Below are 18,601 nucleotides of genomic sequence, written 5' to 3' on the forward strand. Positions count from 1 at the left end.
AGCACATCAGGCTTCCCTGTCCTTCACTGTCTCATGGAGTCTGCTCAAATTGATGTCCATTGAGTTGGTGATGATACCTAACCATCTCATCCTCTGCTACCTTCTTCTCCTTTTGCCCTCAATATTTCCAGCATTAGAGTCTTTTCAAATGAGTCTGCTCTTTCAATCATATGACCAAACTATTGGAGCTTCAGCATCAGTCCTTCCAATGAATATTTGGGGTTGATTCCCTGGTTTGATCTCTTTGTAGTCCAAGCAACTCTCAAGGGTCTTCACCAGCACCACAATTTGAAAACATCAATTCTTCAGCTATCAGCCTTGCTTATGGTCCAGTTCTCACATCCATGCAAGACTACTGGACAAAAACCAAAAAGAAGAACATAGCTTTGACTGTGTGAACCTTTCTTAGCAAAGTGACGTCTCTGCTCTTTGCAATAAGGAGTTCATGATCAGAGCCACAGTCAGCTCCTACTCTTGTTTTTGCTGACTATATAGAGCTTCTCCATTTTCACTGCAAAGAATATAATCAATCTGATTTCAGTATTGACCATCTGGTAATGTCCATGTGTAGAATTTTCTCCTGTGTTGTTGGAAGAGGGTGTTTGCTATGACCAGTGTATTCTCTTGGCAAAACTCTGTTAAGCATTTGCCCTGCTTCATTCTGTACTCCAAGGCCAAATTTGCCTGTTACCCCAGGTATCGTGACATTGTACAGGAAACAGGGATCAAGACCATCCCCATGGAAAAGAAATGCCAAAAAGCAAAATGGCTGTCTGGGGAAGCCTTACAAATAGCTGTGAAAAGAAGAGAAGCGAAAAATCAAGAAGAAAAGGAAAGATATACGCATCTGAATGCAGAGTTACAAAGAATACCAAGAAGAGATAAGAAAGCCTTCTTCAGCGATCAATGCAAAGAAATAGAGGAAAAGAACAGAATAAGAAATACTAGAGATCTTTTCAAGAAAATTACAGATACCAAGGGAACATTTCATGCAAAGATGGGCTCGATAAAGGACAGAAATGGTATGACCTAACAGAAGAAGAAGATATTGAGAAGAGATGGCAAGAATATACAGAAGAACTGTACAAAAAGATCTTCAGGACATGGATAATCATGATGGTGTGATCACTCATCTAGAGCCAGACATCCTGGAATCTGAAGTCAAATGGGTCTTAGCATCACTACGAATAAAGCTAGTGGAGGTGATGGCATTCCAGTGGAGCTATTTCAAATCCTGAAAGATGATGCTGTGAAAGTGCTGCACTTATTATGCCAGCAAATTTGGAAAACTCAGCAGTGGCCACAGGACTGGAAAATGTCAATTTTCATTCCAATCCCAAAGAAAGGCAATGCCAAAGAATGCTCAAACTACTACACAATTGCACTCATCTCACATGCTAGCAAAGTAATGCTCAAAATTCTCCAAGCCAGGCTTCAGCAATTCGTGAACCATGAACTTCCTGATGCTCAAGCTGGTTTTAGAAAAGGCAAAGGAACCAGAGATCAAATTGCCAGCATCCTCTGGATCATGGAAAAAGCAAGAGAGTTCCAGAGAAACATCTATTTCTGCTTTATTGACTATGCCAAAGCCTTTGATTGTGTGGATCACAATAAACTGTGGAAAATTCTGAAAGAGATGGGAATACCAGTCCACCTGACCTGCCTCTTGAGAAATCTGTATGCAGGCCAGGAAACAACAGTTAGAACTGGACATGGAACAACAGACTGGTTCCAAATAGGAAAAGGAGTACGTCAAGGCTGTATATTGTCACCCTGCTTATTTAACTTCTATACAGAGTACATCATGAGAAACGCTGCATTGGAAGAAACACAAGCTGGAATCAAGATAGGCGGGAGAAATCTCAATAACCTCAGATATGCAGATGACACCACCCTTATGGTAGAAAGTGAAAAGGAGCTAAAAAGCCTCTTGATGAAAGTGAAAGAGGAGAGTGAAAAAGTTGGCTTAAAGCTCAACATTCAGAAAACGAAGATCATGGCATCCGGTTCCGTCACTTCATGGGAAATAGATGGGGAAACATTGGAAACAGTGTCAGACTTTATTTTTTGGGGCTCCAAAATCACTGCAGATGGTGATTGCAGCCATGAAATTAAAAGACGCTTACTCCTTGGAAGAAAAGTAATGATCAACCTAGATAGCATATTCAAAAGCAGAGACATTACTTTGCCAACTAAGGTCCGTCTAGTCAAGGTTATGGTTTTTCCAGTAGTCACGTATGGATGTGAGAGTTGGACTGTGAAGAAGGCTGAGCACCGAAGAATTGATGCTTTTGAACTGTGGTGTTGGAGAAGACTCTTGATAGTTCTTTGGACTGCAAGGAGATCCAACCAGTCCATTCTAAAGGAGATCAGTTCTGGGATTTCTTTGGAAGGAATGATGCTAAAGTAGAAACTCCAGTACTCTGGCCACCTCATGCAAAGAGTTGACTCATTAGAAAAGACTCTGATGCTGGGAGGGATTGGGGGCAGGAGGAGAAGGAGATGACAGAGGATGAGATGGCTGGATGGCATCACTGACTAGATATATGTGAGTCTCAGTGAACTCTGGGAGTTAGTGATGGACAAGGAGGCCTGGCGTGCTGCGATTGATGGGGTCGCAAGGAGTCGGACACAACTGAGCGACTGAACTGAACTGAACCAGGTATCCTTTGACTTCCTACTTTTGTATTCCAGTCCCCTATAATAAAAAGGACATCTCTGGGGAAGGGGGTGTTAGTTCTAGAAGGTCTTGTAGGTCTTCATAGAACAGTTCAACTTCAGCTTCTTCTGCATTACTGATTGGGGCATAGACTTGAATGACTATAATATTGAATGGTTTGCCTTGGAAATGAACAGAGATCCTTCTGTCGTTTTTGAGATTGCACCCAAATACTGCATTTTGGACTCTTGTTGACTATGAGGGCTACTTCATTTCTTCTAAGGGATTCTTCCTGAGCACTGAAGAATTGATGGTTTTGAAGAAGAAATAAGCTGAGCATTGAAGAATTGATGTTTTTGAACTGTGGTATTAGAGAACACTCTTGAGAGTCCCTTGGATGGCAAGAAGATCAAACCAGTCCATCCTAAAGGAAATCAGCCCTGAATATTCACTGGAAGGACTGATGCTGAAACTGAAACTCCAATATTATGGCCACCTGATGTGAAGAACTGACTCACTGGGAAAGACCCTGATTGGGAAAGATTGAAGGCAGGAGTAAAAGAGGCAGCAGAGAATGAGATGGTTGGAGGCCATCTTTACTCGATGGACATGAGTTTGAGCAAGCTATGCGATTTGGTAATGGACAGGGAAGCCTGGTGTGCTGTGGTCCATGAGATCACGAAGAGTCAGACATGGCTGAGCAACTGAACTGAATTATCTCTGCCTTTTAATATACTCTCTAGATTTTTCATAGCTTTCCTTCCAAGGAACAACTATCTTTTAATTTTGTGGCTGCAGTTACTATCCAGAATGATTTGGAGCCTAAAAAAATAAAATCTGGCACTGCTTCCACTTTTCCCCCTTCTATTTGCCATAAAATAATGGGACCAGATGCCATAGTCTTAGTTTTTTTTAACTATCATCAAGGGGGTCTTAAGGTCCTTTTCTCTTTCTGCCATTAGAGTGGTATCATCTGCATATCTGAGGTTGTTGACATTTCTCCTGGCTATCTTTATTCCAGCTTGTGATTCATCTAGCCCAGCATTTCACTTGATGCACTCTGCAAATGAGTTAAATAAACAGGGTGACAATATAAAGTCTTGACATACTCTTCATTATTGCTTCTTGATCTGCATACAGTTTTCTTGGGAAGCAAGTAAGGTGGTCTGACATTCCCATGTCTTTGAGAATATTCCACAGTTTGTTGTGATCCGCACAGCCAAAGGCTTTAGTGTAGTCAACGAAGCAGAAGATGTTTTTCTGGAACTCTCTTGCTTTCTCCATGATCCAACAATTGTTGGCTATTTGATCTCTGGTTCCCCTGCCTTTCTAAATCCAGCCTGTGCATCTGAAAGTTCTCTGTTAATGTACTGCTGAAGGCTAGCTTGGAGGATTTGAGTATTACCTTGCTAGCATGTAAAATGAGTGCAATTGTACAGTAGCTTGAACAGTCTTTGGCATTGCCCTTCTTTGGAATTGGAATGAAAACCAAACTTTCCCAGTCCTATGACCACTGCTGAGTTTTACAAATTTGTTGTCGCATTATGTGCAGCACTTTAAAAGCATCATCTTTGAGGATTTTAAAAAGCTCAGCTGAAATGCTATCACCTCCAATAGCTTTGTACATGATAATGCTTCCTAAAGCTCACTTGACTTCACACTCCAAGATGTCCAGCTCTAGGTGAGTGACTATACCTCCATGGTCAAGTAAGTCATTAACACTTTTGTGTATAGTTCTTCTGTGTATTCTTGCCACTTCTTCTTAATTTCTTCTGCTCTGTTAGTTTCTTGCTATTTCTGTCCTTTATCATGCCCATCCTTCCGTGAAATGTTCCCTTGGTATCTCCAATTTTCTTGAAAAGATCTCCAGTCTTTCCCATTTTATTCTGCTATGGAATGGTAAGGAGTGATAAAAGGCCTGTTAAAATGAACAACACAAAGAAACACAGGGAAACATTCTATTGCTATCATCTGGATACCAACAAACTGGATCACAACAAACTGTGTGGATCCAGCAAATATTCTATTGTTTCCCTCTGTTTCTTTGTGTTGTTCATTTTAACAGGCCTTTTATCACTCTTTACCATTCCATAGCAGAATTATACCAAGTAGGTAAAATGCACTTCTGGATCCATTTTGTGGTGGTGGTGTTTAAAAATAGGTATGTATTTGCATGCACTGGGGCTTAGGAGAGAAGGATCATTTTTAAAAGAAGCATTCGAATGCTAATATTATCCAATACTTGTTTAGATATTCTACCGTACTGTCTCATAACAGCTTAAGACAGTTACTAGAATTCCCCACTTTATAGTGGGGAGTTAAATCAACCTTAATAAAAGCTATAGGTGTCACACCTTCAGCATGCAATATCTCATTTAAACCTCACAAAAATTCCTCTAAGGATAGCATTATTATAATCCCCAATTTGCAGATGAAAAATTGAATTCCTTGAAGATTAAATTAATTGGTCAAAGTGACATAATTAGCAAGGATTAGAGATGGGAACTTAACATCTTGACGTTTAAAAGCTCATGTACTACTTAAACTTCAAGCAAATGTGAATACAAGGGCTCAGAGAGGGTAGTTAAATCTAGATAACTTTGAATATGAAATCAAAAGCTCTATTTTCTTGTAGTATGCAATTCTATAGATAGCACAAAATAAGCATATGATAGCTTCACTTACATTACCAAGTACATACTTTACTTTTAAGGCATACTCTGTAATAAATATTAATTAAAATAACATCAAGCAATGATATAAGAACTAAAGAAAGGCAAAATAAAATTCAAATTTCATAGAATGAACAGTTTATGAAATCAGTAGATTTCATTTTTACCCAAAAAGACAGAAGGAAGTGAAAATAAAAGGGCATTCTAGGTAATTTTTTCCACACCACACTTGAGAGCATTAGAGAAGTTGTCCTAAGATGGAGAGATGAGAGCTATTTCATGTATTACAGTAATATTTCTTCACAGACTCTTCAATGGAGCTTGAAGAATTGAAAGTTGTCTTAAAGAAGTTATTATTTTATCAGTATTAATAAATCTCCCATATGGAGCTTTACCTTACTTAGCTTAAAACTTTAAGTGAAAAAAGAAATCTTTAAGACAAAAACTCTTAGGATCTTTTAGCGCATATGAGCAATATATTCTTCTAAGAAGAGGTATGGTTGTGCTATTTTTATTGTCTTTAAGAAAAATAAAATCCATACAAAGTTAAATGGAAGTTAATTTACTCCAATAAAAACTTTAAATTTTACCTGGAAATAGAAACGTTACATTTTATAAAGTCCTTCTACATAGATGGGGGCTTTCCAGGTGGCTCAGTGGTAAAAGAATCCACCTGCCAATGCAGGGGACACAGGAGAAGCTGGTCCAATCCCTGAGCTGGAAAGATCCCCTGCAGGAGGAAATGGCAATCCATTCCAGTATTCATGCCTGGAGAATCCCATGGACAGAGGAGCTCTGTGGGGAACCAGTGCACAGAGTCACAAAGAGTTGGACATGACGGCATGCACACATGCACTCTATTTCAGTTAGGAACTGGGGTACAGAAATCTGCAGGCAGAGGTTGCTGAGATGAACACTTCAGACCTTGTGCATTGTATAAAACTTTACCTACTTATGTTGCTGATTCTGTACATTCTCACATTACCATTAATATTAATGTCAACTGCACTTTCTCCCACTTATGATCCACTCTTGCTAACAACACTTTTCTTCTGTTTATGGCCTTGTATCTCCTTCAGTTAAGTTCAGTTCAGTCGCTCAGTCGTGTCTGACTCTTTGTGACCCCATGAATCGCAGCATGCCAGGGCTCCTGGTCCATCACTAGCTCCCGGACTTCACTCAGAATTATGCCCGTCGAGCCGGTGATGCCATCCAGCCATCGCATCCTCTGTCATCCCCTTCTTCTTCTGCCCCCAATCCCTCCCAGCATCATAGTTTTTTCCAATGAATCAGCTCTTCACATGAGGTGGCCAAAGTACTGGAGTTTCTGCTTTAGCATCATTCTTTCCAAAAAACACCCAGGACTGATCTCCTTTAGAATGGACTGGTTGGATCTCCTTGCACTCCAAAGGACTCTCAAGAGTCTTCTCCAACACCACAGTTCAAAAGCACCAATTCTTCATCACTCAGCTTTCTTCACCGTCCAACTCTCACATCCATACATGACCACAGGAAAAACCATAGCCTTGACTAGATGGACCTTTGTTGGCAAAGTAATGTTTCTGCTTTTCAATATGCTATCTAGGTTGATCATAACTTTCCTTCCAAGTAGTAAGCATCTTTTAATTTCATGGCTACAATCACCATCTGCATTGATTTTGGAGCCCCATAAATGAAGTCTGACACTGTTTCCACTGTTTCCCCATCTATTTCCCATGAAGTGATGGGACCAGATGCCATGATCTTTGTTTTCTGCATGTTGAGCTTTAAGTCAACTTTTTCACTCTCCTCTTTCACTTTCATCAAGAGGCTTTTTAGTTCCTCTTCACTTTCTGCCATAAGGGTGGAGTCATCTGCATATCTAAGGTTATTGATATTTCTTTTGGCAATCTTGATTCCAGTTTGTGCTTCTTCCAGCCCAACGTTTCTCATGATGAAATCTGCATAGAAGTTAAATAAGTAGGGTAACAATATACAGACTTGACGTACTCCTTTTCCTGTTTGGAACCAGTCTGTTGTTCCATGTCCAGTTCTCACTCTTGCTTCCTGACCTGCATATAGGTTTCTCAAGAGGCAGGTCAGGTGGTCTGGTATTCCCATCTCTTTCAGAATTTTCCACAGTTTATTGTGTTCCACACAGTCAAAGGCTTTGCATAGTCAATAAAGCAGAAATAGATGTTTTTCTGGAACTCTCTTACTTTTTCGGTGATCCAGTGGATGTTGGCAATTTGATCTCTGGTTCCTCTGCCTTTTCTAAAACCACCTTGAACATCAGGAAGTTCACGGTTCATGTTTTGCTGAAGCCTGGCTTGATAATTTTGAGCATTACTTTGCTAGCGTGTGAGATGAGTGCAATTGTGTAGTAGTTTGAGCATTCTTTGGCATTGTCTTTCTTTGGGATTAGAATGAAAACTGACCTTTTCCAGTCCTGTGGCCACTGCTGAGTTTTCCAAATTTGCTGGCATATTGAATGCAGCACTTTCACAGCATCATCTTTCAGGATTTGAAATAGCTCCACTGGAATGCCATCACCTCCACTAGCTTTGTTCATAGTGATGCTTTCTAAGGCCCACTTGACTTCACATTCCAAGATGTCTGGCTCTAGATGAGTGATCACACCATCATGATTATCTTTGTCATGAAGATCCTTTTTGTACAGTTCTTCCGTGTATTCTTGCCACCTCTTCTTAATATCTTCTGCTTCTGTTAGGTCATACCACTTCTGTCCTTTATCGAGCCCATCTTTGCATGAAATGTTCCCTTGGTATCTCTAATTTTCTTGAAGAGATCTCTGGTCTTTCCCATTCTGTTGTTTGCCTCTATTTCTTTGCATTGATCACTGAGGAAGGCTTTCTTATCTCGCTATTCTTTGGAACTCTGCATTCAGATGCTTATATCTTTCCTTTTCCCCTTTGCTTTTCATTTCTCTTCTTTTCACAGCTATTTGTAAGGCCTCCTCAGACAGCCATTTTGCTTTTTTGCATTTCTTTTCCATGGGGATGATTTTGGTCCCTGTCTCCTGTACAATGTCATGAACCTCATTCCGTAGTTCATCAGGCACTCTATCTATCAGATCTAGTCCCTTAAATCTATTTCTCTCTTCCACTGTATAATCATAAGGGATTTGATTTAAGTCATACCTGAATGGTCTAGTGGTTTTCCCTACTTTCTTCAATTTAAGTCTGAATTTGGCAATAAGGAGTTCATGATCTGAGCAACAGTCAGCTCTCAGTCTTGTTTTAGCTGACTGCATAGAGCTTCATACCATTTACCGTATGCCAGATACTGTTCAGGGAATCTTGTAGATCTTTTTTAGAATTCTGCCTACCACACTTCATTACCTTAATAATACCCAACATCTTGAAGGCATCTTCCCTGAAAGCTCAGCTGGTAAAGAATCTGCCTGCAATGCAGGAGACCCTGGTTCAATTTCTGGGTTAGGAAGATCCACTGGAGAAGGGATAGGCTACCCACTCCAGTATTCTTGGGCTTCCCTTTGGCTCAGCTCGTAAACAATCTGCCTGCAGTGCAGGAGACCTGGGTTTGATCCCTGGGTTAGGAAGATCCTCTAGAGAAGGGAAATGCTACCTACTCCAGTATTCTGGCCTGGAGAATTTCGTGGAGTGTATAGTCCATGGGGTTGCAAACAGTTGGACATGACTGAGCGACTTCCACTTCACTTCACCTTGAAGGCACTCTGAACTAGATCTTGTGCCTGTTCACCTAAAAATCTCATAATGTCTTCCCATTGACACGTAGTCTAGTTTATAATAAACTAATTCAAAATAAAGAATAGAAAGCAGAACATGAAAACATTTCTTCCCAGAAGAAAGTGACTTTTTATGATTGCTCAGAGCAGCGGCTCTTTAGAGAGGCTGGTCACAGTTGTAGTTTAAGTGCAGAACATGCTCTGTGAGGTTTCTTGCAAGATGAACAACACTGAAAAATTTTACTTAGAAGCAATTTGTAAATAAGAAAAATAATATTTACATGCAGAAGTAGGCAACTTTCTTGTGTTTTCTAATTTTTCTTTACTTTCCTTACTGATAGCATTTATTGTTCATTTATAACGCAAATCTGTCACAATGTGGCAGCTCAAAGCCATTAACATGCTGACAGTCATAGGGGAAGCTTTTATTCTAGCTTGTATGTCATTTTCTGGATTTCTGTTATAAAGAGAATTTTAAAATTCAAGACCGTGTTTGTTTTTATTTATTTTATTCTTTTCAAATGTTAATGGGTTTTCTTTCCAAGAACCTTCTCAAGTTATTCTCCCAAGTTCCAAATTGAATTATCAATATTGAATTCGTGGAATTATATTTTTATTCTCCTCTTTCTGTTTAAGAGATTTAGCCTTGTCAACCTTTTCGTTAAGTGGCAATGCAAGGATCAGAAGGTAGAGAGTAAGCAGTCTCAGAAAAGCTTAATAATAAGGATAGGAAAATTAAGACTCTTTCAACCATGGCAAAAAAAAAAAAGCAATTATCTCATAAATTTAATTAGTATATGCAATCAATGCAAATTATCCTAAGCAGAATCTTTACAAAAAGGATTTGAGCAGGAAATACTTAACACAGTTCTCTTATTTGGTTGACATAAGCCTAGTATTGCACTAGACATGCAAGTATTTTAAAATTTTGATATTTTTTCATTGTTTGAGAACTAACTCTGAGTTGGACAGACATTCCATAAGACTTCTAGGAGACGAGAAACTTATTTTGAATCTTAAACTACAGGTTTTAGCATATTGACTTCCCTCTCTCCACATTTTTATAGTCTATAATTTGTTTATCAGTTTTATTTATGTAAATCTTGAGCCTTCCCAAATTCACTTAGAGATAAACATGACAAGTTTTAGAAATAAATGGTATAATAATTCTTAGACTTTGCATAAATTTCTTGTCCATGAACTTAAAAGCAGACATAGGGGGAAAATACTTCTCAAAGTGTAATCCATAGTAAATTTTAGCAAACAAAAATATTTTTTAGGACTTTTTATTGGGAAATCTTGCTTCCATTACCATGGTTGAGTCTACCTTTCTAGAGTTCATGTTTATACATGTCAATTTTAGTGCACACTCTCTTCTTAATTAATGAATATTGCTCATAACTGAAGAAAGAAGCAACTATTATGAAGATTAGTGCCTAAATAACTGAAGCAAATGTTTCAGCATATTGGATATTTCTAGCAAATGAATAGTCAAGGGATAAAAAGTATAAAATTAATTCTCTAAGAGAAAACATTTTCTTAATCGCTCTTTTTGTGTTAGTCAATCAAAATCTACAGTCAGTGTTTTCTACAGTCAGTGGACTTTTGTTTGTTGGGAGGTGAGGGTTACATTCACTGTTAACTGATTTGTTCACATATATTTTATTTTTTTGTCAACACAAATTTCTCATGAATTGTATAAATCCTTGTTTATGAGAATATTTTCTAAAGTTCAAAGAAAAATTTTAATTTGAAAAAAATTTATTTAGATAATTCATTTTAATGACTCTTGCCAACTTAGTCAATGTATCCCAGATCAATGAATCAATGTTAATCGCTTAACTATGTTCTTAGTGCTTCTTCTCTGATTTCCCAACTAATCAAAACAAACAGCTTATCCTATTTCACTGCTCTCAATGTCTTTCATAACTATTCTGTGATGTTCAAAGTTGCAGATAATTCACATATGAAATATGCTTATCTTAAATGTATGCGATTTCTTAAAATTCTCTGCCTTCAATGAAACCTGAAATTTAATTTAAAGCAAAGTTCAAAATAAGATCTGTATAGCATCCATGCCAGTACTTTCACTTTGAAGATTTATGACCCGCTTCAGCCTAGCATTAAAAAAAAAAAAAAAAAGGAATGAAAAGAGTAAACATCAGAAAGAAGGGATTTTAGCTCAAAATATGTTGAAAACTCATGAGAAGTTATCCATCTGCTTTGAATGAATCCATGCATTCCAGTCTTGACAAATTGCTTCTCAGAATAATGAATTTAAAGGTATTATTTCAAGCCCACTATCATTATTCTTGGAACAACACCGGAAATGTCAATAATGTCATGACCAAAGACAGATACACAGTTCCATTTCCAAAATGGTAGATTCTGGAAACTTGTGTGATATTTTTAATAAGTTTGAGAACCAATTGCTAAAGTAATGGACAATGACCATATAGGATGAAAAGCAAAGATTATTGAGTATCAGTATGAGTTCCCTGGGAGGAAACCAATCCAAAGTAACATAAAATTGCTCCGCTGGCAGCATCTGATGGCAGGATGCCTCACAGGAAGTTCTTCACTCCCAGCCATGAGTCCCTGGGCTACCTGCCCTCGAATTATAGCCACTGGCACCACAGGAAGATGAAGAGCTTCCTCAAGAATGACTTCTAAGCTTGTGAACCTCACAGCCTTCCTCAACTACAAGGCTGGCAGGACCCACATTGTGGGGCAGATTGATATGCCAGAGTCCAAGGTGAACAAGAAGGAAGTTGTGGAGGCTGGGACCATAGTGGAGATGCTGCCCATTGTCACTGTGGGCCTTGTAGACTACATGGAAACACATAGAGGCCTCTGGACCTTTGAGAACATCGTTGTTGAGCATATTAGCAACGAGTGCAAAAGGCCCTTCTATAGGACCTGGCATAAAACTAAGAAGGCATTCACCAAATAGTACAAGAAGAGGCAGGATATAGATGGCAAGAAGCATCTGGACAAAGACTTCAGCAGCATGAAGAAGTACTGCCAGGTCATGCATATCATCGCTAGAAGGCCAGAAGGCCTACCTCAGGGACATTCAGGTTAACAGAGGCACTATGGCCAAAAGCTGAGCTATGCCCATGTGAATCAAGTGCTCGGCAGTATCAGGTGATTGATGTCATTAGGGTGACCAAGGGCAAAGGCTACAAGAGGTGACTAGCTGTTGGCATACCAATAAGCTACCATGTAAGGCCCACCAAAGACTGTGCAAGGTTGCCTTCTTTGAATTGTATTATCCTGCTTGGGTAACCGTCTCTATAGCTCTGTTTGGGCAGAAACGCTACCATCACATCAAGATCAACAAGAAGATCTACAATATTAACCAAGGATACTTCATCAAGGAGGGCAAACTGATCAAGAACAATGCCTCTACTGATTATGATCTGTCTGACAAGAATATCAACCCCCTGGATGGCTTTGTCCACTGTGATGAAGTGACCGATGACTTTGTTATGCTCAAAGGCTGCATGATAGGAACCAAGAAGCAAGTGCTCCCCTGCAAGTCCTTGCTGATGCAGACCAAATGGTGGGCCATAGAGAAGATGGCTCCAAGTCTATTGATCCCACCTCCAAATTTGGCCTTCACAGCTTCCAGGTTGTGGAGGACAAGAAAACATTCATGAGACCACTCAAGAAGGACAGAATTACAAAGGAAGAGGGGGCCTAATGTCAGAACAGATTGCACAACTGGTAGTATCTCAATAAAATTATTTTCCAGTGCAGAAAAAAAAATGTAAAAATGCTCTTTCTCGCACAAAGAAAAATATCATATAAAACTCTTGAAAATAAAGTAATAAATATTATTTTGAGCAATAGTACTCTTAAGAGGATTACTGAAGTATTGATTAATGGCTATTGATGATCCTGAATAAAACTTCTACCATAGCACTAGAGTTTTCTGCCTCTGTTGGCACTATTTAATCACTGATTGGATGAGAAAAATGGTTTTGAAGCCACATATTAATTTTAATATCAGTTAGATATCTAAACCTGCAAAGATTTGTTAGAGTGATATTCTAAAACAGCTAAAGGCCCTTGAACCAAAATCAACAAGGCAATGATTACATATATACAAAAATAATCTAAGAAGTCATACACAGTCCACTATGAAAATTCTGGTTTCATAGTTCAATTCAGTTGCTCAGTCATGTCTGACTCTTTGCGACCCCATGGACTGCAACATGCCAGGCTTTCCTGTCTATCACCAACTCCCAGAGCTTGCTCAAACTCATCTCCATTGAGTCAATGATGTCATCCAGCCATCTTGTCTTCTATCATCCTCTTCTCCTCCTTAATCTTTCTAAGCATCAAGGTCTTTTCCAATGAGTTGTCTCTCACAACAGGTGACCAAAGTATTGAAGAGTCAACAAAATACTTCCGGTGAATATTCAGGGTTGATTTCCTTCAGGATTGACTGGTTTTATCTCCTTGTTGTCAAAGGGACTCTCAAGAGTCTTCTCCAACACTGAAGCTTGAAAGTATCAATCCTTCAGTGCTCAGCCTTCTTTATGGTCCAACTCTCACATCCATACATGACTACTGGAAAAATCATGATGTCACCAAGTAGATGGGATTTAATGCTAACGAAGAATACAAAAAGAAACTATAGAATAGAAAAATGGAAGAAATAGAGCTAAACTTGAGACATTTTAACATTTTGAAGTCAAATAAAGAGATAAAGCAGTTTGAGAAGGAGGAATAAGAGGAAAAGTCAGGAGAATATGGTGCTGCAGAGATAAGAGATCATTTTGACAATGAAGAACTGAGACTTCCCTGGACTAAGACTCTGCATTCCCAGTGCAGGAAAACTAGGTTCATTCCCTGGTCAGGGAACTACATCCCACATGTTGCAACTAAAGACCCTGTGTGCCACAACTAAGACTTCTATGAAGCCGAATATTTTTTTTCTTTTAATGAAGAAGTGATCAGCTAAGTGAGATATTGCCAAGAGGTTAGGAAATGGCAATCCACTCCAGTAGTATAGGTTGGAAAATCCCATGGACAGAGGAGCCTGGTAGGCTACAGTCCATGGGGTTGCAAAGAGTTGGACATGACTGAGCGACTTCACACACTTTCACCCACTTAAGTAAGATAAGGAAAAGTAAGTGACCATAGAATTTCTACTCACCACAGAGAATAAGATAATACAGACCAACTCATCCACTAATAACTGCTGCTGCTGCTGCTGCTGCTAAGTCACTTCAGTCGTGTCCAACTCTATGTGACCCCATAGACGGCAGCCCACCAGGCTCCCCCGTCCCTGGGATTCTCCAGGCAAGAACACTGGAGTGGGTTGTCATTTCCTTCTCCAATGCATGAAAGTGAAAAGTGAAAGTGAAGTTTCTCAGTCGTGTCCGACCCTTAGCGACCCCATGGACTGCAGTCCACCAGGCTCCTCCATCCATGGGATTTTCCAGGCAAGAGTACTGGAGTGGGGTGCCATTGCCTTCTCTGCCACTAATAACTATAAGAAGTAAAATATTAAAATAATATGCAATACCTAGTGATAAACCTGACAATAGACAAGCAAGACCTATACACTGAAAACTACAAAATATCACAGAAAGAAACTGAAGGACATGTAAATAAATGGAGAGATGAGAGAGACAATTCATTCATCTTTTGGGAAATTTAATGATTTTAAGATGTCATTTTCCTCAAATGGATCTATAGCTCCAATGGCCATTCCAATCAAAATTCTAGCAGGCTTTTATTTATTTTTTTGGTAAAAAGTTGGAGAGTTAATCCCAACATGCATTTAGAAATGCAAAGGATCTACAATAGGCAAAACAAATTTGACAAGGAAAACTTTGGAAGATTTATATTATCTGATTTCAAGAGTTATTTTAAAGTTTAAGTGAATAAGACGGTGCAGTCTTATATATAGTTTATATATATATATATATATATATATATATGTACAGTCTTATGTAAAGTTTAAGTGAATAAGACAGTGCATCAAGAGAAGCAAATGAATTCAGAAGCAGAATGGAGAGTCCAGAAATACTCCCATACAAATGAGGTCAGTTGTTTTTCAACAAAGTTGCAAAGGCCGTTCTGTAGAGAAAGAATAGTCTTTTCTGTAAATATTGCTGTACTTTTTTGGGAGTCCATCTTAAAAATATAAAGTGAATTTCAATCCATTCTTTGTATGATTTTCAAACATTATTTTATGGTATATAGTAAACCTAAATTCAAGAATAAAAACTGTAAAACTTCTAAAAGAAAATAAGAGAAAATCTTTAGTTAGACAATGATATGTATGTGTGTGTTTGCTCAGTCACTTCAGTCGTGTCCAACTTTTTGTGACCCTATGGACCAGAGCCTTCCTGGCCCGTCCATCCATTGGATTCTTCAAGCAAGAATACTGGAGTGGGTCACCATGCCCTCCTCCAGGGGATCCTCCTGACCCAAGGATGGAACATGTGTGTCCCGTGTAACCTGCATTGCAGGCAAACTCTTCACCACTGAGTCACCAAGGAAGCCCCAGGCAATGCTATATAAGACATCAAAAGCAATATCTAATTAAAATTGTTAAATAACACTTCATCAAAGCTGAGAATATCTGCTCTTCAAAAGACAAAGAATTAAAAAAACAAGCCCCAAGTTTGACGGAAATATTTTAAAATTATATATTTGATCAAGTATTTATATCCAGACTATATTTAAATGGAAGGACGACTCTCAATACTCAATAATAGAGGGCTTCCCTGGTTCCATGATTGAGAATCCATCTGCCAGTGCAGGGGATGCAGATTATATTTCTGGTCTGAGAATTAAGATCCCACATGGTGTGGGAAAACTAAGACCATGCACCACAACTGCTGAGCCCTTGTGCCACAACTATTGAAGTCCACACACCCTACAGACTGTGCTCCACAGCTACAGAGTAACTCCTGCCTGCTACAGCTAGAGAGAGCCTGTGCACAGCGACAAAGAGCCCCACTGTACTGAAGACTCAATGTAGACAAAAATAAAAATTAAATTAAAACACTCAGACACACACATACAAAAACTTAATAATAAGTATACACAACTGAATAGCAAATAGGCATAAGACATAACAAAAAACTTCACTAAGGAAGATATATAGCTGGCACGCAAGTAAATGGAGAGTTATTCAATATTAATCATCATCAGGAAAATGCAAATTCAAACTGTAATCAGATATCACTAATACCAATTAAACCAGCTAAAACTTGAAAGTGAATATATCAGCTGTTGGCAAAAAGAAAAAAAAAAAAGAGTGAGACAATTGAAACTCCATACAAAACTCACAGGGATGTACAACCAGTTTGAAAAATAGTCTGACACTTTAAAAATTATACATACACCTACCATCAGACTCAATCATTCTACTCCTAGATGTTTACTCATGAACGTGTATGCACACTCGGTCACCCAACTGTTCCCAATTCTTTGTAATCCTATGGACTATAGCCCATCAGGCTGCTCTGTCCATGGGATTTCCCAGGCAAAATTCAGGAGTGGGTTTCCATTTCCTCCTCGAGGGGATCTTGCTAAATCAGGGATGGAACCTGCATCTTCTGCATCCCCTGCATTGGCAGGAGGATTCTTTACCACTGTGCCAACTGTGAAATGAAGACAAATGTCCACACAAAAACATGTGCAGGGATGTCTATGGAATCTATAACAGCCAAACTTATAAACAACCCAATGCCTATAAAAAGATTAGCAGATAAAGAAATTGTGACACATTCACACAAAAAAAATGCCTTTCAGCAATAGGAAACCATGAACAATGAATGAAGAATTATTTTCAGATAGCTATATACTTATTTTTAAAAAAATTTAGCTTTTAAAACAGATGAAAACAGTTATATCACCCCTTGGTAATCTTTCCAAGAGAAATTTTTCTTTTTCATCAAGCTATTCTTCACATTCACTGAAAGATTTTTGTTGAACAACAATGAGACATTGTTTTGGGGAGATGGGCATAGAAACAAAAATTTGTAATAAATTTAGATAGGTACATACTTATTGGGGCATCAGAGGGCAGACACACTGAAACCATAATCACAGAAAACTATTCAATCTAATCACACTAGGACCACAGCCTTGTCTAACTCAATGAAACTAAGCCATGCCAGTGGGGCCATCCAAGACGCACAGGTCATGGTGGAGAAGTCTGACAGAATGTGGTCCACTAGAGAAGGGAATGGCAAATCACTTCAGTATTCTTGCCTTGAGAACCCCATGACCAGTATGAAAAGGCAAAATGATAGGATACTGAAAGAGGAGCTCCACAGGTCAGTAGGTGCCCAATATGCCACTGGAGATCAGTGGAGAAATAACTCCAAAAAGAATGAAGGGATGGAGCCAAGGCAAAAACAATACCCAGTTGTAGATGTGACTGGTGATAGAAGCAAGGTCCGATGCTGTAAAGAGCAATATTGCATAGGAACCTGGAAAGTCAGGTCCATGAATCAAGGCAAATTGGAAGTGGTCAAACAGGAGATGGCAAGAATGAACAGGGACATTCTAGGAATCAGAGAACTAAAATGGACTGGAATGGGTGAATTTAACTCAGATGGCCATTATATCTACTACTGTGGGCACGAATCCCTCAGAAGAAATGGAGTAGCCATCATGGTCAATAAAAGAGTCTGAAATGCAGTACTTGGATGCAACCATTCAATGTCACAGTAATCCAAGTCTATGCCCCAACGAGTAACGCTGAAGAAGCTGAAGTTGAACGGTTCTATGAAGACCTACAAGACCTTTTAGAATTAACACCGAAAAAAAGATATCCTTTTCATTATAGGGGACTGGAATGCAAAAGTAGGAAATCAAGAAACACCTGGAGTAACAGGCAAATTTGGCCTTGGAATATGGAATGAAGCAGGGCAAGGATTAATAGAGTTTTGCCAAAAAAATGAACTGGTCATACAAACACCCTCTTCCAACAACACAAGAGAAGTCTCTACACATGGACATCATCAGATGGTCAACACAGAAATCAGATTGATCATATTCTTTGCAGCCAAAGGTGGAGAAGCTCTATACACTCAACAAAGACAAGACCAGGAGCTGACTGTGGATCAGATCATGAACCCCTTATTTCTTCAGAATTAAATTGAAGAAAGTAGGGAAACCCACTAGACCATTCAGGTATGACATAGATCAAATCCCTTATGATTATACAGTGGAAGTGAGAAATAGATTTAAAGGCCTAGATCTGATAGATAGAGTGCCTGATGGATTATGAACAGAGATTTGTGACAATGTACAGGAGACAGGGGTCAAGGCCATACCCATGGAAAAGAAATGCAAAAAAGCAAAATGGCTGTCTGAGGAGGCCTTACAAAAAGCTGTGAAAAGAAGAAGGCAAAAAGCAAAGGAGAAAAGGAAAGATATAAGCATATGAATGCAGAGTTCCAAAGAATAGCAAGAAGAGATAAGAAGCATTCCTCAGCGTTCAATGCAAAGAAATAGAGGGAAATAACAAAATGGGAAAGACTAGAGATCTCTTCAAGAAAATTAGAGATACCTAGGGAATAT

The 18,601-nt window shown here is 38.9% G+C and overlaps 1 pseudogene; it reads left to right on the plus strand.

Annotated features, from left to right (window-relative positions):
* The first annotated feature begins 11,599 nt into the window (after positions 1 to 11,599).
* On the plus strand, positions 11,600 to 12,746 carry LOC101118198 (large ribosomal subunit protein uL3-like; annotated as a pseudogene).
* The last annotated feature ends 5,855 nt before the right edge of the window (positions 12,747 to 18,601 follow it).

The sequence above is a fragment of the Ovis aries genome, chromosome 11 (genome assembly GCF_016772045.2).
Source record: "Ovis aries strain OAR_USU_Benz2616 breed Rambouillet chromosome 11, ARS-UI_Ramb_v3.0, whole genome shotgun sequence".
Classification (NCBI taxonomy): domain Eukaryota; kingdom Metazoa; phylum Chordata; class Mammalia; order Artiodactyla; family Bovidae; genus Ovis; species Ovis aries.